Source organism: Tenrec ecaudatus, chromosome 15 (assembly GCF_050624435.1).
Source record: "Tenrec ecaudatus isolate mTenEca1 chromosome 15, mTenEca1.hap1, whole genome shotgun sequence".
NCBI lineage: Eukaryota > Metazoa > Chordata > Mammalia > Afrosoricida > Tenrecidae > Tenrec > Tenrec ecaudatus.
In genome coordinates, this window is record NC_134544.1 from 71917387 (window position 1) to 71940444 (window position 23058).

The following is a 23058-nucleotide window of genomic DNA, read 5'->3' on the forward strand; positions in this document are numbered from 1 at the left end:
AGAATGTTAGGCGTTTAAGTCGTATTTGAGCTTAAATTTTGACCAGTAGGCTGTGGCTCACAGTGAGAGTCTATGAGAGACCCTACATCCATTTTGAGGGGCCACAGATTCATCCAGCATTGAGTTCTTTCCTACTGCTGACTGGCAGTGGAAAGCTGGGCCCTCAGGCAGGGTGCTTGCATCCACTCCCCGGGCCAGACTCAGCGACATACAGTAGTGTGCACATCCCAATGAAGGTCCCGCTCATGCTCTCACAGGCCCTCCTGCAACTCCAACTCTATGAATTGATCTGTCTTCAGTCACAGTTTTGTGACAAAGCTGTTTGTTTTCCATGTCTTATTTAAGCATTCAGGAGCCCAGGTGGTAATGCTGGATAGTGTTGGACTATTAGCAGCAAGGTCGCTGGTTCGAAGCCACTAGTCATTCCACACGAGAAAGATGAGGTTATCACTTCCTGTAAAAGTAGCAACTTCAGGATCCCTACACAGAGTCATTATGAGTCAGAGTCAGCAGGACAGAATGGGTGTCATTTTATTTAAGTAACTGTGGCTGTGGGTCCTTCCGACACCATTGTGGCCTCATGCGGATGCTCTCCTTCATCCAGAACATCAGTTTTAGCCTTTTTCTTATGTAAAACTTAGCAAAGGAGTTCCTAATAAAATATAGTTGAATTGGGAGTCATTTTCCCCTAAAACAAAGCAAATACATAAATAGAAATGAGACAATGGTGCTAATAACCAGTTGGAGAGTTGCGAAAAATGAACTCTCAATCCTGATAGAAACCATTGTGACTTTGAGTGCCTGCTCAAGGTCATCCACAACCTATGAGGTTGAGTGTTGAGTCAGACAAAACAGATGTGTTGGGGAGTAATTGTGTACATTAAGTAAAAAATTTATCTTTCTAAAGATTCTGTCTAAAACTTACTTTAAATAGTAAGTTTTCCCCTGGGCTAGGGAAAGGTCAGGGAACTTAACCCCCTAGTATGCACCCCCTCTCAGCATTCATCATGTTAGCCCCGAGGAGCCAAATCACTCTCACTACCCAGGGAGCGCTGCTTCCAAAAGCACATTGTCTGTGCTGGGGCAGAGGGCAGGTACCTAGACAAGAAATGCCCATGGAGTGGAACCAGAGAGCTCATCCACCAGCTTCCTGAGGGAGCAGCTGGGGTGGTTGACTTCTGAATGAATGTGTTTAAGCAAAGGCCAAGGGCATGACTTGGGTAGCAGGAAAAGCAGATGTGTAGAGTTTGTTTCCTACATTCCAGAAGTTCACACACTTCCCAGAGGCTCCTTGGCTCAATGGCAGGAAGTCATTGGTGGCTTCCACCTTCAATCCCAAAAGTCCTTTTCCATCAAGCGGATTCAACCACAGTGACCCTATATGGAGTTTTCAAGACTGTAAATCTTCATGGGAGACAGCAATCTCATTGTTCCCCTTCGGACAGGGAGCTAGCAGCCTGTTTCGCCACCAGGGCTCCTTCCTCTCTAATTCTGGATCCAGTCCCTCCAAATATCCTGCCCTGCCCTTGTCTAGGCTTCTTAAATGCTTTCCACACTGCTTATGTTAGTCTGGGTGCATTAGGGAAACAAATCCACAGAAACTCGTATGTATAAGGGTGCACATCAAGAAAACATGCCTGCATTTGCTTATGTACCGCTTTGTCTTCAGCGATCATGGCAGGGTAGGCTGCTGTGCTTCTTCCATGTGGGCTTTGTTGTTTCTTAGCTAGATGGCCCCTTGTTTATCTTCCAGCCTTTAAGACCCCAAACACTATATCTTTTGATAGCCAGGCACCATGGTGTTTAACCACTACACCACCAGGGTTCATTAGCATGTGACTTATCTCCTGCCATTCACACTAGATGCTCAAAATAGCAGGAAACCAGGTTTCTTCTTTGTGGCCACACCAGGTACTGACAGAACCAAGAACAGAGACACACTTAGTTATATATCTTGACTATCATTTGTATATTATATGCCAGGCAATCTGTAAGCCTTCACTCGCCTGACCTCTCATAGCCTCGGTAAAATGAAGCTTATAAAAGTAGTGATCACACAAGCTTGGTAAGAGACTAAACAACTCACGTAAGGCTACATAGCCCATCGACCAGGAGGCGAGATGAGGCAGTGTGCGGCTGCTGAACACACACCCTTCACAACACCTCCATTTAAAATGACTCAGGGCAATGGGGAACCAGAAAGAAGCAGATTCACACCCCAGAATTAGTCAATTAAACTGCCTATTGTGCCTGACCCTTATATCTCCGATCTTAGAAATGGGGTTAGCAACAACAAAACACTATAGAAGAAATGTCCAGCAGGTGCCAGGCACATGATTGAAGAACAAAAAATAAATCACTTAAGTTGAAATTCTAACTCCTGGAAACCCTCACATGCATGCAGAGAAGGATTGAGCCCCATAAGGTGTTTTCAGTGTCCCCGCCCTTCCCACCTAAAATGAGCATTTGATATGGTAATGCCTGGATTGTTCCAAGCCCAAGAATGTGGAGAATTGTAGGAAAACCCAGCATTATGAGTCTTAGAGCACAGCCCTGCTGGGAAACCGCCCTGCAGCCACTTACTGTTGATGACTGGAGGAGGTGCAGGAGGAGGGAGAAGAACAGAGACTGAATATAAGACTTAAGCAGGGACAGCCTACATTTCATAAAACAAAAAAACTCAAAAGTCTGCTTTTCTGGTGCCAGAAAGTTAGAACCCATTCCGTGCAGTTGAAAACGGGGGTGGGGATGAGTCCAAAGGATGAACTCCATCTGCAATTGTGTCACCAACTGCTTTCCCCTGCTAGCCACACAATATTTGTGGCTGGCCTGCCCTGCTTTTGTTATCAATCCCAGAGAGGGCAAGAGACTAGCTGCTGCAAACTTGTAGTGTGACTTTGAGCATTGCTCCGTATGTCTGTGTGTCTTCAGTGATGCACACAGGTAACGAATTGGCTTTTAATAGCATGCTTGGAAGGTTGAGTCCACCCAGTGGCACCTAGAAAGAAAGGCCTGTCAATCTACTTCAGACCAAGCAGCCTTTCAAGATCCTGGGGAGCATAGTTCTGCTCGGACACATAAGGGGGCCAGGAGTTGAAGTTGATTGCATGATGTAGTTGATTCTATGGTTACTGGTTGTAGCTATACCTAGAGTCACATCCACATTCATGTTTATATCTCTTCACGCCATGGAGTGTTCATGGCTGCAACTCTTCTGAAGCAGACCACCAGGATTTTTTTAAGGGACCTCAGGATAGGCTTGAACTGCCAAACTTTTGGTTTTTAGTTGAGTGCTAAACAACTTGTGCCATGAAGGGGGTTAAGCTCAGAAACTCAGTTGGTGCTTGATGACCTCAGTTGGAATTATAGAGAGGGTCAGTGATGACCCATTGACTGCTGGGTAATTGTTGATGTAGTCTCCCTGTGCAGACATGTAAAGTACCTGAAAACTTAAAATACAGCTCATCGAGTGCATTATCCTGACGTGCTCCAGCCCAGCAGCGTGCTCTGCAGGGGACATTTGGCCATGCCTGGAGACATTCTGCAGAAGGGAGTCCCACTGTCGTCTAGTGGGCTGAGACCAGGGATGCTCGCTTAGAATCCTGGTGCAGGGAACAAGACGGCCCCACAGCAATGATGTTGCCCAAAATGTCAGCAGTGCTGCCACTGGGAAAATGGTCTAGTCCAAGCCCTGACCTTCAGAGAGGAAGAAAGCCAATCCAGAGCAGCTAAGTGACCTGCTGTGGGTTGCACAGTCTGATTCCAAGTCCAGTACTCCAGCCAAAGCTCTGTTACCACGTCCAAAATTAAACAGCAATACCTGCCCAAAGGCCTCTTCGTTTGAGGACCAAGTAAGACAGTAAATGAGAAAGCCCTTTGACAAATGTGGCATGCTGCACAAATATGAGATTTTATTACCCAGGATCTTTTAATATATGTAAATAGATCTTGTACTAGGTCAGTCAATTTTCTAACTACTCTATCTGAGGTTTCAGATGGTAGCACCTCTGTCCAACTCAGTAAAGGTCTCCTGTGCAGGCTGAGCAGCCCTGGAAAACGTCATGCCTGGCTTCTCCCACCCCTCAGCTAATCTCCAAGTGATTAATAAGGTCTCTGACTATGTTATGCCTCCCAGCTGACAGATGCTAGTCTATCAAAGCATTCATATCACCACCTTTATGCCTGAGGAGTAATATAGTTTAGTGTGTAAGAGAAGCCACGAATATCTCCTTCTCACAACTATACAGCAAACGAGATCTCCCAGTCTGATTTTCAGCCCTCCTGTCTTTCCAAGTGAAGTGGATGGTTCATTTCACGTTGTCTCAAGTCTCTGCACATTTTATGCCAACATTGCAATACAGGGTGCCGCTGTGGGTCTTATTAGACAAAGCCCCCACCCGGAACCCTGCCCCCAAAGCTCCTTGGTCACCCTACACAACATGGGTCCAGGCTGGGCTCCACACTGCAATGTGATCCACCCTGACCCTCCAGTGTGGCCGTCCTCACACCCTCCCACAGCCACCTAGAAGGTCTGGAGATGAGAGATTTCAGAAGCTCCCTGCCTCATCTGCCTCCCTCCCCAGAGTGACAGAGCAGCTGTAACTGATGAGGCAGGATGCAGCCTCCTTCCCAGTCCCCACCCTCTCTGGGAAAGCTAGGCTGTCTGGCACCTCATCCAAGGTCTTTCCCCTGTGATCTCATTACTGAGGAGCTGCTCTTCTACCGCCCACCTCCGTCACCTCATGTAAATACGGGGGAGATGACTATATCTTCTTTGCTTCTCCTTCCCTGACTCCATCCCAGGAGCTCCCTGAACAGATCATCAATCACTTCTCATTACACCTGCAGCAGCCTTCAGATACTGCTGAAAAGAGACAGGCGCCTCCCCTGTGCTGCCAGGCTCCAGTGCACATGTGCACACACACGTGTGCACCCATTGTACAGGCACACTCACATGTACACACATGCATGCATACACATGTGCACAAACTTTGTTAAGAGGTGGGAATTCTGCCCATTTTTGCCTCTAATATTGCAATTCAAGAGTGATAGAATAATGAAAGATGAAGGTGGATGAAGGAAGATCTATTTATTCCCTTACTTGTTACATAAACCATTCAGGGCTCTTTTTTTTCCGTACAAAAACCCCACCACCACCATCAAAGATAATAAAGTAGTTGTCATGTATGTAGTGCTGCCCTATTCAAGGCGGTGCTGAGTATGTTAGGAGGATTCTCTCTAAAGCACAGCTCTGAGGAAGTCAGTCTCCTTCGCACTTTTACACAAGCAGGGAGAGGAGCCTGCAGGAGGCTCCGCGAGTTGGGTGAAACCACACGATGAGTGGGGAGACCGAGTGTGAAGCCAGGGGAGTGAGAGCCCAGAGTTCACCACTTCACCATGCTAGTGTGCGGAATCGTTGAAAGGGTGGCTGCCAACAGCAGGACAGAAAAAAAAAAAAAAAAAAAACTACTGCTATCAAGCACCTTCAGACCCAAGACAGAGTAGAGCTCTCCGAGTGGGCTTCCAAAGCTGTAAATCTTCACAGAAACAGAATACCTCCTGTGGAGTAGCTCGTTGGTTCAAGCCAGCAACCTGGCAGTTAACAAGTACTTCGCTTGTACCTGTAATACCTGTATAAAGTGTATTAAATATGAACTACTCCTGGTGTCTGATTTTAAATTGAATTACTGTGCCTGGAACTTTTTTTTAATAGCTAAGAATGGTGAAATCAGACTCCTTTCGATGTTATGATAAGATTACACACTACACAGGGCTTGGACCCAACTCATTTTAATTCAAAAGAAAGCAAATTATTTTTCTTCTGCTTCCCAGAAGGTTCCGCAGCAGAACGTGTGTTAAACAAAATTGTTTAGATATGGAAAAGAGCAATCTCTTCTTGGGAAGGTTCTGGTAGAAAGGGACTTTGGTTATATATCCAGCTCAACCCAGCCCCAGAGGCCTCGTCATGTTTTATTTTGTTTGGCCCTTGACACTGATTGTCTTGGGAACTGTGACCCCCCAAGCAATGGCCAAGAATTCAGGTTTCTTGATGTAAATCCACTAATACCGCCTACTATGATTTTCAGTGCCAATGGTAAGCCCCACCCAGTGGCTTCAACATGCCCCTGAGCAGACACGTCAGAACAGATGAGAGCATGAGACAGCGTTGAAGAGAATGGTAGGATGGTCCTTGACTTAGCTGTTTGGCCTCTCCTCAGAAATCATTTGTGACACTGACTTGCTGCAGTCATGGGTTTCATTAAGAACAAGTCTATCTTTATCAAAGAAAACTGCAAAGTAAGAGGACTTTAAGCTCCAGCTACATATGTCCCCAAACTTACTTGCCTGTTGTCCTGTTTTCAGAAGAAAAAAAAATTACTCAGTGCCTCCCTGGCAAATAAAAACTTTGGTACTACAACTCACAATCCCAGATAAAGTGTAGCTATCTGCTTTGGCAGCTTCCCTGGATTTAGCTGCTCCAGTAGCTCTTCACACCAACCCTGTGAAGAGATGATCAGTCAGGATAGCCTAGTCTGTTGTGCAGAAAGAGGCTACTCCTGAAACCTCAGTGGCTTAAAATCTAGTTTATTTCTTGTTCATGCAAATTCTGACGCTGGAAGGGCAATTCTACAGGGTGTTTATCCTGCACAGTCACTCAGTGATTCGGGCTGCTTCACATATATGGTGCCACCAGATCAAAAGGTGGATTCCAGGTCATCACAGCAGAGGAAGAGAGAAGTGGGGGTTGTGGATCAGTCTTTACATGCTTTGAGACTTTAGTTGACATAGTTCACTGGATAGTGCTGCTCATATAAAAGTTATCAGTTCAAACCCACCTAGCTGTACCACAAAAGGAAGGAGTCATCTGCTTTCATAAAGGGTACAGCCTAGACAACCTTATGCAACAATTGTACTCTGTATCACAAGGGGAGAGCAGGAGTCAGAACTGACTTGAAGGCAACAGGCTTTTTGTTTGTTTGTTTGTTTGTTTGTTTGTTTGTTTGGTTGGTTGGTTGGTTTGGTTTGGTTTGTTGGGTGGGAGGTGGTTCTACCTACAGCGTATTAATCTGAACTAGTCACTTTAGTTTTTTTTGTTTGTTTTTTGAGAGATGTGGAAAAGTTCTTTGGCTTTAATGGAGAGTTATCTCTGCCAAGGACGGCCTCCTCAAAATTTCCCTCCCCCTTCAGAAACTAGCAGAGATTTTCAATGAAGGAGCTCTGCTGGCACCCGCTGGACATCTCCCTGAAAGGTCAGTCCTTTGGAGCCCTGGGATGGAGAACAATGAGACTTTCTATTCCCGTAAAGAATTCCAGCCTCAGAAACCCGCAGGGGGTAATTCTACCCTGTCCTCTCGGGTGGCTCTGAGTCAGAATTGAATTTATGGCTATGAGTTGAATTTTAATTCCATTCACTTACTGCTATTGATAAGTTGCTAGATTAGGGCTTGTCTTCCCAAATGCCAACACTAAACGAAAGTGAGCTGTCCAGGCCACAAAAAAGGGGTTGGAAATAAATCAGGCACACTAATTAGACACCTATGGCAAAATTCAGAACTGAGTATGCTCTGACCCAAGTCATCTAGGCCCAGGTGGAAGGTCCACCTGGTCACACAGAATATGACATCACACAAGTGCGCCTAAATCAGCCAGTAAAATCGACCAATGCCCTCCAGTGGTGCTGGCAGGTGATAGAAGTAGGCCTGGGCTCCTTGTTGCCCTCCCTTTTTCATGTGCTCTGCAAGTGGAGGGTGAGGCCCTTGGGGGTTCCTGCCGTGGCTCCTCAGCTGGTTCTGCACTCCTGCTCAGGTATTCCTCCCATGAAACCACCATATTCAGCTGCAAACTTTCCCCACCCCTGCCATGCAGCCCGGCGTACTTTCCGGAGATAGCTGTCCTTTTTGAGACTGCGATACCTAAACTTTCCTTCATAAAATTCACTTGGATTTACAAAAGTGCTTCTGCCATGTGAATTCTTTCAGCATTGCTAAGCAAGAACTGAGGTCAACCACCCCAGAAACCTAACACTGTCAAGTCGATTCTGACACATCAATTTAGGGGGTCCTCAAACTATGGCCCGTGGGCCACATGGCCCTCCGAGGACATTTATCCAGCGTGCTGGGTGTTTTTGCCCCATTTTGTTTTTTACTTCAAAATAAGGTATGTGCAGTGTGCATAGGAATTTGTTCACAGTTTTATTTTTACACTATAGTCCGGCCCTCCAACGGGTCTGAGGGACAATGAACTGGCCCCATTTAAACAGTCTGAGAACCCCTGAAAGGACAACGTAGAACTATGCCTGTAGGTTCCCAAGGTTGTAAATCTTTACAGGAGCTGAGAACCGCGTCTTTCTCTGTGAGCCACTAGCGATTCCAACTGGCTGGCCTCATGGTCACACACATTCCACCAGGCTCCTTCAGCCTTAACTTGATCATTTAATGAAACGATACTTCTTCCAGTCACATTGTATCATTGTCTATAATCTTGCTATTCTAATATCAAATTTAAAATAAGGAATATATTTAAGCTCCATATCCATAAGCAATCAGATCATTAAATCTCTTTGGACACTATTACTTAAAAAAACTCTGTACAATTATTTTCAGCACAGAAAAGTTTCCAGCGTTTACAGCTTAGTATTTCATTGCTTTTTCTCTTCTTCTTTTGCATTGCTGAATCATTTTGAGCTTATAATAATTTCAAAATAAATATTTTTCAGAGCCTCCAGGCATTCACTGTGCAATGATCATTTAAAAGATTTCTTGGTTAGAGGGTTCTCAAAAGAATAAAAACCTTGTCCGCATCCCTGGTAATTTCTGAATTCAAAAGATGAAATTGCTCATAAAATGCTACAAGTCAATTTCTTTCTTCAGCAGAACTGCCCATTTTAGCAAAGATTCCATCACTGAATTAGGCAAATGGTTCTACATTTCAAAGTCAACAACGATACTCTTTTCCCTGTAACATGAGCATCTTAAATAGCTCAAAAGTAGCCGCGCTCTTTATTATGGATTTTCCTGAGGAAACTGGTTTGTTGTTTATTTTATCTATTCATTTAGACTTTCGCTTTAAGATTTGTGTATTTTAAGTTCTGCTAGTCAGGACATTTTAAATGGAGCCAGATTTTTTTTTTTTGCACTTTGTCTTTTATAATATAATGAGGCTGAGCAGTACATTCCATAATAAAATATAAAATCTTCCTATTTCTGTTTGTTTGTAATTTCCCTAAGGATAACTGTTAATGTAATAAAACCAAAACCCCCCATAATGAATTACATTTGGTCTACTGGGGGTTGTGGCCAACCTTTTGGTAGAAAAGCCTAGAGATTCCCTTCTGCATCTCCTTTCCCAACCAAACCCCGGTGGCTGGAGGCTGGAAGGAAGAGAGAGGCTGGGCTGCTAGGGTAGGGTGTGGAAGGGGTGACCTTGCAGATTATTTCAAATTCTGCTCTGAAGGCAGAAAGTTATCCAAATGAGATAGCTAGAGATTCACTTCCTTAGAAAAAGATTAAAATTAATTTGTCCCTCAGAAAAGCCAAAGGAAAAGTCATTATTAATTTAGGCAATTGAAGAACTTTGAAAGCCATATCTAGTACATAAAAACCTCTCCCTGGAGCCCATCGGCCTAGGAAACTGAATTTTTATACCATGTAAAATAAAGAAGGGTTATTTCTTAGACTTGCTCAACAGAAGATTGGCATTTTAAACCGGCTACTTTAATGAGAAGCTGGGTTTCCGTAAAAAGGAATGAATGCTGGAGTGAGTTTGAAATGAAATTAGAGGTGCATATTCTGCTGATCACAGCATTTTCGGAGGAATCAGTGTTCCTGTGACTGCTCTTGCTCTGTCTCGTGCCTTCTGGAAAACTCACAGCTTAGTGCCCACATCTAGTCTCTCTGACTTTCTTGTCAGCTTTTGAAAGGTGTTGAGTCTCTTGGATCTGTTGCACAGAGACAGCATGCAAGTGGACCCTTCCCAGATTCCTCATGGAACAGCCCCCCAATGTAAAGCTGTCCGTGAGGTTTGATGACCTTTGCCCCTTCTGCATCTCACATTCTTTGACAGACCCAAGCGCTCCCCCAAGGCATTACCGAAGCACCTACCCCACAGTTTGCAGATGGTGGGTATCAGCCTTGTGTGCTCATTTGAATTGCCAGAGAGCTTTCCAAAAGACATTTTGTCTCATCTCCATTGAGTCTGATTTTATTGGCCTGGAATGCAGCCTAGGTACTTGGATTGTTTTTCTCCCTGAAGTTTTTATTGTGAATTGGTGAAGGTTTACCAAGATCATCAGTTTTCTATTCAACAATTCATACACATTGTGTTTTATGCCACTTATTGCAATCGCCACAATATAATATCACTTATTCCACTTCCTACTTGTGTCTTCTATTTCCATTCCTCCTCCCTTCCTACCCTTCTGAACTTGGTCCTTGGATTAATACTGCCCTTTTGAGATCAAATGGTTTGCTATTTTAAGGTTTGTGTACCTCACTTGTGTTATTGCTCCCATTATAGACCAATCTATTCTTTGGCAGAATATTGAGCCACAGGTATGGGTTCATTTTCAGACTTAGTGAATAAGGACCATAGTTTCAGAGGTTCCGTTAGTCCCTATCCAGCCAATAAACCTGGTCTCTTTTATGACTGTGAATTTTGCTTCACTATCTAGGACCTTTTGATATGATCCCTTTCAAAGAAGTTGGAATTGATAGTTAGAGATCATCTAGCTTAAAGTCATGAAGTCTAATGTTCATGTGATCCATTCACTACTCTTCTTTCCTCCAGAGTGAGGGTGACAATACATGCCCCCTAGATGGCCACTTGTGAACTTCTAAGATCCAGCTGCTACTCACCAGCCTGGATGTCGAACATTGTCTTTACAGTCTAGGTTATGACAATTGACCTTGGTGTCCCTTATGACTATAATCCCCAGCCCCCAAGACCAGTAAAGCACTCCCTCCAGTTGTTTGGTTATGCCTAAGGAGTTTTTATATCTTCATCCTCTACGTGCTCCAGAATATTCAATTCCCTGGATGATCAGAATGCTCAGTCAGGGCTCAGAATCTTGGTGTTAAGGCTCCTGGTGAGATCCTGGTACATCAGACACAAAGTAGAGGGTGTGAGGCTCGAGGTTGGGAAGAAAGGGGATCATACTGGGTCTAACAAGAAAAGAAAATGAAGGATATAAGCAATTAAAAGCAAGAGCATAAATAGATACAAATACACAGATGTCCCTTGCAACATTATTCCCAATCTCGCAAATGTGTAAACAGTCTAAATATCCATCAGTAGATGAATGGATAAGTCAACCATGTTGCCTACGGTATATACAATGGACTACTACTCATCCATAAAGAGAAATGAAGTCCTGACCCAGGCTACTAGAGGAATGAACCTCATAAGCATTATGCTGAGTGAAATAAATCAGCTTCAACAAGGACAGATTTTGTTTAATTCCACTCACATGAAATATCTGGACTAGGAAAATGAATAGAGACAAACACCTATCAATTGTTTCTGGGAATAGGTAGGAAGGTAAGTATGGTTGTTACATAATTTCATGTCAATTAGATAAATAAGTGGGGTGGAGTCTTTCTTAAACCTATATGAGTGTCCTTGGTTTCTTTCTCTAGACAACCCAGCCTAACACAGTAGGAGCTGGAGGGGAAGTGCCAGCCCTGAGATGATACTGACCTTCCATATGGGCGATGGCATAATTTTGGAATAGGTAAGGATGATATTTGAACAACATGCAGAATGTCACTTAATTATAATCTTGTAGAGCGTGGAAGTGTCAAATGTTTTGATGCATGTATATTGAGTACAATTTTTAAAGAGTGTATGCAAAAGAGCATATGGCAAGTCTGCATTACCATTTGCTGTTGCTCAGCTAAAAGTGATTTGGGCCTATGTAGTCCAATGGGAACCACAGAGGCTCAGGAGGAACTGGTACCATCTGGAAACTAAGACTTGTCTGACCAAATGCAGAGTCTCCCTTCAAGTAACTGACAGATCAGAGGCAGCTGATCTCTGCTGCAGAAGCAACAATTTGTCTTAATTCCTAGACCACTGCCACAACCATGCCTTGTTGCCCTCGGTGCCCTCCTTCCCAACCACAATAAGTCACTAGAATGCTGTGCTTCATTTAAAAATAAACAAATAACTTCTGTCTCCATCCTGGCACTATTTTAGCTTATTTAGCATCATAACACATGTCATCTGCTTCCCTAAAATCTAACATGGACATGGCACGATGGGACTGATGATTTAGGCAAATGAGAAACAGCCTGCCCTCCAAACACACACGATGGCATTTGATTTGCTGTCAGTAGATGCTATCGTGTTTCTTCTCCTGTTTCCTGGAAAAGAAATAGAGAAAAGAAAGAGGAAATGAAAAGGGCTGCAAGATGTTTAGCTCTGGTCCTTCTAGAAAGTCTAGGAAAAATATATGGACCCTGCCTGCCTTTAGATACCCCACTCATCTGGCAAACAAGGATTGCACACGGACTATGGACAAGATATGTGGATCTGGGGGGAGATATAACAATTGCCCCACCAGCAAAGTGCTTCTAGATTTATGGGAGAGCACAGGCCAGAACAGCTCGTAAAAAGAACAAGAAGAATCACAAAGGAGGGTGTGCACCAGCAACACTTCGTCCAGCTGCAGACACATGAAGGAAAAGCTTCCTTTGCTTTGAGACAAGTTTATGATTTCTGCTGCATCCCTTACCAACACCTTCACAAAGATCTAGGTTCTTGGGTTGTTTCGTTCCAGGGCTGACATCTCCTTGGTAAAGCCATACTTTATGGACAGCTCATGGTCCAAGAATTCCACCTATCTGTTCTGAAAGGGGGCCATGCTAAAACCCCTGGCTCAGACTTTCAGGACTGGGCACAACACAGCAAACCCACCATGGGGACACTCTCATTTCCATCACAACCTGGAATTGGCAAAGCTATTTTCTTCCACTCACCATCTTTCAGTCAATATTTACTCAGCTATTAATTTATCCCTGAACATCAGAAAAGTGTTCAAACATTATCGAATTGTCCATCTAATGGTAGAGGTGTGTACAAGGGATACAAGAGCAAGAGGCTCAGAGGTGATCAGTGGGTAACGAGGGAGGGATTCACCTTTGTCTTTTGTAGGAAGCCCCTGAGGTTTAGTCACATCGGCAGACTTTCCCTGGAGCAAGCAAATAAAGCTGCTCCCGATTCAGTTCCATTCCTGATCTGGTCTTGCCATGAGACTATCCAGGCTTTGTCCCAACACCACTTCCTGGAAACCACAAGTGGAAGGAGGTGGACCTTGGGAATATCATTAAAAAGAATGGGAATTACAGAACACTTCATTGTACACATATGGAACTTATACATAGAACAAGAGATAGGACAAAGTGAGACTTTGAACAGGACAAGGTGATACTGCATGGTTTAAAATCAGAAAAAGGTGTGCATCAGAGTTTTATCCTTTCACTGTTCTTATTCCATCCATATGCTGAGCAATTAACACAAGAAGCTGGTCTATGTGAAAAGGAACATGGTATCAGGATTAGAGGAAGGCTTATTTAATAACTTGTGATATTCAGATGACACAACCTTGCTTGCTAAAAGAAGGATGACTTGAAATAATTTCTGATGACACCCAAAGATTGAAATCTTCAGTATTGGTTGTAACTCACTGTAAAGAACACCAATATGCTCACAAGAATAGCACGATCCACATAAAATAGGGAACATCAAGACAGATGGAGAAAGATTAAAATTGTCAAGGAGTCCATTTTTCTCACATCCACAATGATGATCATGCACATGTTATACAAAATATTGCATTGGGTAAATCTGCTGCGCAAGACCTCGTCAAAGTGTTGAGGGCCAAGAACATCACCTTGAAGACTAAAGTGGACCTGACCCAAACCATGGTATTTTCAATCACCTCGTGTATATGTGAAAGTTGGGTAAAGAATCAGGGAGATTGAGGAAGAATTTGTGTATTTGAACTCTGGTGTTGATAAAAAATATTGAAAAGTACGGTGGACTGCCAGCCAAACAAATACATCTATCTTGGAAGACATATTTAGCATGCTTCTTAGAAGCCAAGAATGGAAAAACTTCATCACACATACTTTGGGCATGCTATCAGGCGAGCGCACTCCTTGGAAAAGGACATCGAGCTTGTTAAAGTGGAGGGGCTTCAAAAAGAGGAGATGGATGAACAAAGTGACTGTTTCAAGGGACTAAATTCAACCCAATTCTGAGGATGGCACAGTACTGGACAGTGTTTGGCTCTGTTGTGCATAGGTTCACGAAGCGTCAGAACTTAATAACATGCGCTTGTTGGACTACCAAGGATCAGCAAATACAGCGCAAAGACATATGCAGTGCTTTGAGTATATACAGGTAGCTCTGAAGTAAAATGAAAATTTCTAAAATATCTAAAATTATTCAGATAATGGGGATTTCATTTGTCTAGAAAAATATATTTATGTCTCCAGAATTCTTCTTAAATGCTTGTCAGGGACAGGATTAGCTCTTCCATCTCAAAGGCTTGCCAATCCCAGGTCTAACCTAATGCTTCTTCCCTGCTCCAGGTCCTTAGTCATTCATTCCCACCGAAATATTCACTACCTGGTTCTTGTAGACCCCAAATTCCTCTACAGTCCCGAGGCCCATGCTCAGTAAATGTTTAAGGATATTTTTCCATTCTCTCAGGGGGTAAAAAGATTGAACATAAAAATTGTCACCGTTCATATTATTCTCAAATAAGTTCTAAATTTCTCAGAAACATGCAAAGTCTCTCACCTAAAATGGTACCAGGTCTCTGCTGTGTGTTCCACTAAAAGAGGAGAAAGCTGGAAAACAATTGGGCTCAGACTCAGGCAGATCCAGTAGCCAGACTGATCCGAGTGGGGAGAAGTGTCTGGCGGTGAAAGTACTCTCTGCTCACCTTTTCCCAACGTCTAGTCTCCTTAAGGTGAAATGAAAGAGACCCAGATGGACAAAATCGAGAGCAGTGAACACTGATCACAAGGAGACAGACTGTAGCCTATTTGGAACAGAGCGCTCAGGCACAGAATGAATTGGCATGGAAGGTGGTGATCTCCTTGGCCTGGGGGACATGCAAACAGCTAATAGATCATAAATGGGTGAAAAAAATATATAAAAGGAAATGAAGGAAGACGAAGAACTTTGCTCCTGTGTCAATTAGGTGTCAGGCACTCTGTTTGAACTTTGAATCTGTTACATCATTTAATACCCACCATAGTGCTGAGGAAGATATTGTCATTTGCACTGTGCCCACGAAGCAACTATAGCTGGAAGAAGGGAGACAACATTAAAATGCTATAACTGGTGAGTTGGCCTGATGCCAAAGCTCATCCTTTTTCTATTGGAACATACTGCCTCCTTAGCAGGGACCAGGGACAATGTACAAGATTGATTTGTTCATATATGCAAACATCTGGGAGTTTCCACAGATTGGAGTGGACCTGGGGACACAGGAGAAAATGCCTGTGACACCAGTATAATGGAAGGCAGTTCCAGCAGCTGCTGAGCCCACCAAAAGAAGGACTTGCTGGGCCAACACTCCTTCTCCTATGTATGTATAGGTCGTGATTAGAGCTGTATAAGCCCCCAGTAAAATGAGATTTTAAAAAAACCATTTTATTAAGAATGAATCTAGATATCATGCCATTCTATAGTTCAATAATATCAAGCAGTACTGTAAAATTGCTACCACAGTTTTAAAACATTTTCTTCCTTCTTGAACTCCTTGATATCAGTTCCCCTTTATCCCTACCCACCACCTCCCCTACTGCACCTCCCAGAGATCTTTATTGTAGTTTTCTCTGTAGGTTCATCAATCCTCAATTTCATATACCAAAAAACATAGAAAAACAAAAAATGAGTCAAGGTTACCCACAATGTCAAAAGGCAACAGAGATAAAGCCCAATATGAAAAAAAGAAAGAGGAGAAAATATTAACGTTCAGATCAAGTCTACAGTGTATCAGAGAGAAAATCAAGAGGAAAGGTTCTAACCATTAAAGTCAGATTTATCATTCTAATCTACTACAGTCCTTTTGTCTCCTAGTCTCTCTGTCTGATAACCAAGTTATTCCCATCCTCAGTTATGGGTAGAGAAATTACTGGAGGAGGTTTATTCCCCATGTAGATCCTGAAAATGTATTTTGGAATTCCACTGTCATCCATAAACTCTGCACATCAGAATCTCACAATTTAAGCTCTGATACATCTATTCCCTCTTTCAGATTTGGATTTGCAATCCTTGAATCATGGATGTTGCTGTGCTTCTTCCATGTGCCCTTAGATGACATCTTACTTAAATGGCTGCTTGTTTACAAACAAGCCTTTAAGATCCCATGCATTATTTTATCTGATAGCTGGCATCATCTAATTTCTTCACCACACATTGCTAAAGCACTCATCATGAGGGTTTCCATCATGAGGGTGAGTATCAAGTGCTAATGTTCCTTTTGACCAGCCTACTGACAAAAGCATACAAAAAAAGTGCTCCCCTCCACAATAAAAAAAACCCACTGCCATCATCAATTATGATTCATAGCAATCCTGTATGGCATAGTAGAACTGCTCTATAAGGTTTCTGAGACCATAAATCTACATAGGAGCAAAGAACCTCATCATCCTCTCCTGGAGCATTGATCTTGTGATGGACAGCCATATATTTAATCCACTGTACAGCCAAGGTTCCTTGTGTCTAAACAGGGTTACCCAAAGGTGATTTTCCCATTTTTTTCCAATTCATTCACCTAGAAGCAGCATTTCCCAAAGCAAGTCCCCAGAACACAGAGCCATAGTCTGTTGCTTAGACTAAGATGATGATGGGTCCAAGTGGTGAGCTTTCCTGCAGGTTGCTCTTGCCACTGGAAGGTATCAATAAGTGCTGGTCCCTAGCAGAACTTCTTAAACATTTTCCACTCTCCACCCCTTCTTGCCTGAGCAAATTTTCTTCAATCTCAGGTATATAGGTACATAAAACAGGTAGACAAATCAAATGCTTGTAGTAGTAGTTGTTATTGTGTGCCATGAAATTGGTTCCAACTCATAGTGACCCCAAGCACAACGGAGTGAACCATTGCCCAGTCCTGCATCATCCTCACAAGTGTTCCTGTGCTTGAGCCCATTGTTGCAACTATGCTGTCAATCCATCTCCTTGAGGGACTTCTTCTTCATTGGCCTGCTGCTTGACCAAACATGATGGCCTCCTCCAGGATCTGGTTTCTCCTGACAACATGGCCAAAGTATGTAGAAGGAAGTCTCTCAATCTTGCCTCTAAGGAGCACTCTGACCTTACTTCTTCCAACACAGACCTGTTTGCCAATTTAGTAGTCGGTAGTATTTTCCATAGTCTTCTTCAGCATCAAAATTCAAATGCATTGGTTCTCCTGTTTTCTTTTCCAACTTTCATATGTATATGAGGCGATTGAAAATACCATAGCTTGGGTCACCTGTACCTTGGTCTTCAAAGTAACATTCTTGCTTTTCAGTACTCTAAATAAGTCTTGTGCAGTAGATTTACCTAATGCAAGTCTTCTTTTGATATATTTTTGACTGCTGCTTCCATGAACATTGACTGTAAATCCAAGCAAGCCAAAATCCTTGACAGCTTCAAACTTTTCTCCATTTAGCATGCTGTTACCTATTGATCCAGCTGTAAGGCTTTTGGTTGTTTTTACATTGAGTTATAATCCATACCAAAGACTGTAATCCTTGGTCTTCATCAGCAAGTACTTCAAGTAATCCTCCCTTTTCTTTCACAGTTCTATGAACCAAATATTGAGTGATGAGGAAGCATCCAAATAAGCGGGAAAGACAACACAGATTCACTGTAGCAAAAAGAACTCGTCAACACTCAGTGAAATGCCTTGGCATAATCAACGAAAACCAAGTAGACATTTTGTGGGTATTATCTGTTTGGGCCAAGGTCCAAATGATACCAGCAGTGATATCCCTTGTTCCATGTCCTTTTAAGAATCCAGACTGGGACTTCCGGGAAGATGGCGATGGAGTAACACATACCAGAGGGACTCCACAGAATCCAGCCCAGGAGAGTTGCTCAGAGGGAAATTCAACGCCACTGGATCGCAGGAGGTGCATCATAAAGATAAGTAGGCTCAGATCCACGGTGTTTTGAGGGGCTGGGGGCTTTTGGCTTACCTCAGTGGAAGCCGGCTGGGGCTCGACCCTAGCCTAGCCGCTGTGTCTGCTCAAGCCGGGACCATTTGGAGCCTGTAGCAGGGCTTGGCCTCGGCGCAGCCACAGTTTTCCCATGCCTGCCTCTGGGCAGGGACAGGGCCCTTGAGGCTCCACCTGCAGGGATTGGTGTTCAGCAGCATTGTTGCTTCTGTTTGCGTCTCTGCTCTATATTCCCACGCAGCCTTGGAGGGCTGCACAGGGGCTTTTTCGGGGCACAGCCACAGCTTGCTGCGCAGCGAGGGCTGAGCAGGGACTGAACCAAAACCCCCACAGCTCCATAGGCAGGGATCAAGCTTCAGCTACACTGCGGTGCCGGTTAACATCTCTGCTCCCTGCACCCCCACTTCTCTGGGGGCTGCTGAGCAGCTTTGTTGTGACTCTTCTTGGGGCTCAGCTGTGGATTGCCTCTGGGGCTTGGGGCAGGTAGTGGGCCCTTGCAGGTCCACAGGCCGGGAGTGGGACTCAGCTGCATAGTTGCTTTTCCTTCCCTTGCTTCCCTGTACCCCGGGACAGTCCTGTCTCACAGTTAAATTTTGCTCCCCCTCTTGTTCCTGAACTGCTCTCTCACACTCCATTGCAGACTTACGGGACACTCCCATTGCCCTAGGGCATTTGCGCCTGGGCCACACCCAGATAGGTGAGCTCCACCCTGCATAGATAGCCCAAGGCTAGGGAAAGGCCTGCTTGCTCTCCAGGGGATACTCCTCTGACTCCTCACCTGGGAGTTCCTGCCTGTGTACCTGGGGACATAAGGCAGCTCAGCCAACACTTATCAATATTCAAACCAATAGCAGGAACTTCAGCCCAGCCCCTGCAACACTGGGGCAGGCAGCCGACCTGCCATCTGGGGCACTCCCCTGATAGGGAAGCCACAGGAAGATAAAGTGGTTGGCTAATAACTTAGCAAAATCAGCTGTAGGCAGTTCGAAGAAGCACTCCTATAAGTCTTCCAGAGAGAGACTAGAAAATGGCACCTGGTCCCTCAAAAACAACTCAACGCAAACAGCCATCAGCCCCAATAACCTCAATGAAAAAACAGGAGAAACAAAAGACAAAGGCAGAAGATGTGCTGAACATAGCAACATACATAGAAGAAGCAGACATTGAGAAGCCATACAAAGAAACTCTCAGAATGCTGCTTGGAGTCATGCAGGATATGAGGGAAACAATACAGAAAAAGGATGAAACGATAGAGGAGATAAAAACCATACACCAAAGGGAAATACAGGAGCTTAGGGAGGAAATAACGAAAAACAATAGCAAAATCATGTTCCTTGAGAATCGACTGGAGAAATCAGAGAACCGCATCAGTGTCTTGGAGGACAACCAAGCAGACTTTAATAAACGTGAAGAAAAATCTAATAAGAGCATCAGAGAAGCCGAAGAAAACCTAAGAGCTATGTCTGATGCTATGAAGAGGAACAACATTAGAATTATTGGCCTACCGGAGGAAGACACAAGAAAGAAGTCATCTGCAACAGTAGCGAGAGAATTCTTGGAGGAAAACTTCCCCAGCCTAATGAATGAAAACCAAGCAACCATCCAGGAGGCTGAAAGAACACCAGCACGACGGGACCCCAAGAAGAAATCACCAAGGCACATAATAGTTAAACTATCCAACTTTGAGGAAAGGGAGAAAATCATGAGAGCAGCTAGGGCAAAAAAAGCAATCACATATAAGGGTCGCCACATAAGTATATGTTCAGACCTATCAGCAGAAACTATGAAAAAAAGGAGAGAGTGGAGTAACATATTCCAAAAGTTGAAGGAAAACAACGCAAATCCAAGAATACTCTACCCAGCCAAATTATCGATCCAGATCGATGGAGAAGTAAAAGTCTTCGCAGACAAGGGAAAACTCAAAAAATACGTTACAACAAACCCAGCCTTACAAAAGATCCTCGCCGACTCAGTATGGGCAGAAGAACAACACTCACCAAGCACAAATAAGAGACCAACACATAGAACAACTTCACCCAGACCACAACAAAGAGAAAACAGGCCCCAAGATAGCAATGCTTTAAGGATGGAAAGAAGTCAAGAATGAAACACACACAAAATGCATTCTAATGATAAAAGAAAGTAGGAAAACTCCCAACACAAAAGGTATAAAATGGCATCACAGAGTCCGCACATTGAGATAATAACCCTGAATATCAATGGCCTGAACTCAGGCATTAAAAGACTGAGACTAGCAGAATGGCTTAGAAAACACAACCCATCAATTTGCTGCCTACAGGAGACACATCTCAAGGCTACAGACAAAAATAGGCTGAGAATCAAAGGCTGGAGAAGGACCTACCAAGCAAACAGAAATACAAAAAAAGCAGGGGTTGCAATCCTTATCTCGGATAAAATTGACCTCAAAGTGCAAACCATAAAAAGAGATAAGGAGGGACACTATATAATGCTCAAGGGAATCATAGACAATGAACCACTAAGCATTGTAAACATATATTCCCCAAATGAGAGACCAGCTCAATACGTCAACCAAACACTCCAAAAGATTAAGAAAGAAATCACAGACTTGACAATTATAGTGGGCACCTTCAACACACCACTCACTGAGAAAGATAGATCACAGGGAAAGAAACCCAACAAGGAGACTAGGGAGCTAATCTCCACAATTAGACAATTTGACCTAATAGATATTTACAGAGCTTTTCATCCAAATAAAAAAAATTTCACATTCTTTTCAAGTCCCCATGGCACATATTCGAAGATAGACCACATGCTGGGGCATAAGGCAAATCTACATAAATTTAAGCACATTGAAATAATACAGACCTCTCTCTCTGACCACTGTGCCATAAGACTGGAAATCAACAAAAAAAAGACAAAGAAAATAAGAGCAAATAATTACAGAATGAATAACTCTCTACTCCAAAAGGAGTGCATACTGGTGCAGATCAGAGATGAAATCAGGAAATTTCTAGAAACCAACGAAAACGAGCACACGATGTACCAAAACTTATGGGACACAGCAAAGGCAGTCATAAGAGGAAGGTTCCTAGCAATACAAGCACACCTAAGAAAGGAAGAGAGAATCATGATACATACGCTGACACAAAATTTACAAAAACTAGAGCAGAGTCAGCAGGACAACCCTACTAATAGCAAAAGAAAAGAAATTATAAAAATCAGGACTGAGATTCAGGAGAGGGAAAATAAAAAAACTATGGAAAAAATTAATATCGCTAAAAGTTGGTTCTTTGAAAGGATAAACAGGATCGATAGACCATTGCCAAACCTAACCAAAGAAAGGAGGGAACAAATCTCAATAGCAAGAATAAGGGATGAAAGAGGGGTCATTACAACAGACCCTAATGAAATCAAAAGGATAGTTAACAGTACTATGAAGGATTGTACTCCAATGAATTCAACAATTTGGAAGACATAGACAAATTCTTGGAAAAACAATCCCTCCCTAGACTATCCTCGGCGGACATCAAGAATCTCAACAGACCCATAGCAATAGAAGAAATAGAAAAGGTTATCAAGGGATTACCAACAAAAAAATCCCCTGGACCAGATGGCTACACTGGAGAATTCTACAAAGCATTCAGGGAAGAACTAATACCAATCCTACACAAACTTTTCCAGAACATAGAAAAAGATGGCAAACTCCCAAACTCCTTCTATGAAACTAGTATAACTCTGATACCCAAACCAGGCAAGGATACCACAAGAATCGAGAACTACAGACCAATATCCCTAATGAACATTGATGCAAAAATCCTTAACAAAATACTAGCCAAAGGAATACAAAAGTATATAAAACAAAAATTCACCATGACCAAGTGGGATTCATACCAGGAATGCAGGGAAGGTTCAACATACAAAAGACCATTAATATTATTCGTCACATTGACATGAAAAAGTATAAGAATCACATGATTATGTCAATAGATGCAGAAAAAGCATTCGACAACATCCAACACCAATTCCTGTTTAAGACACTAGCAAAGATAAGAATGGAAGGAAAGTACCTCAAGACAATACAGCTATATATGAAAAACCAACAGCCAAAGTGGTAGTCAATGGAGAAAAGACTAACACAGTCCCACTGAAAAAGGGGACCAGACAAGGATGCCCCTTGTCCCCACTCCTATTTAATATCGTGCTGGAGGTCTTAGCTAACAGCATAAGGCAAAGAAGTGACATCAAAGGTATATCTGGGGAAAGAAGAGGTGAAACTATCGTTATTTGCACATGATATGATTCTATATATGGTAAATCCCAAGAGATCCACAAGGGCAGTACTGGAAGCAATAGAGGAGTTTGGCAGAGTGGCAGGATACAAGGTCAACAAACAGAAGTCCATCGGACTGTTATACACATCAGATAAGACCACAGAAGAAGAGATTAAAAAGGTGGTACCCTTCACAATAGCCAAACACAAATTGAAATATCTAGGGATACACCTGACTAAAAAAACAAAAGATCTATATAGGGAAAACTATAGAACACTATTACAAGAAACCAAGAGCGACCTCAACAAATGGAAGAATATTCCATGCTCTTGGATTGGGAGACTTAATATAGTTAAGAAGTCAGTTCTGCCAAAAGCACTATATAAGTTTAATGCAATCCCGATACAATTACGATCATCTTTCTTCAAAGAAATGGAAAAACTGATTACCAACTTCATATGGAGAGGGAAGAAACCCAGAATTAGCAGAGAACTCCTCAAGAACTAGGACGCCGTGGGAGGGCTTGCTTTACCTGACTTTGGCACATACAATGCAGCCACAGTTCTCAAAACTGCATGGTATTGGTACAATGACAGGTACTCAGACCAGTGGAAGAGAACTGAAAACCC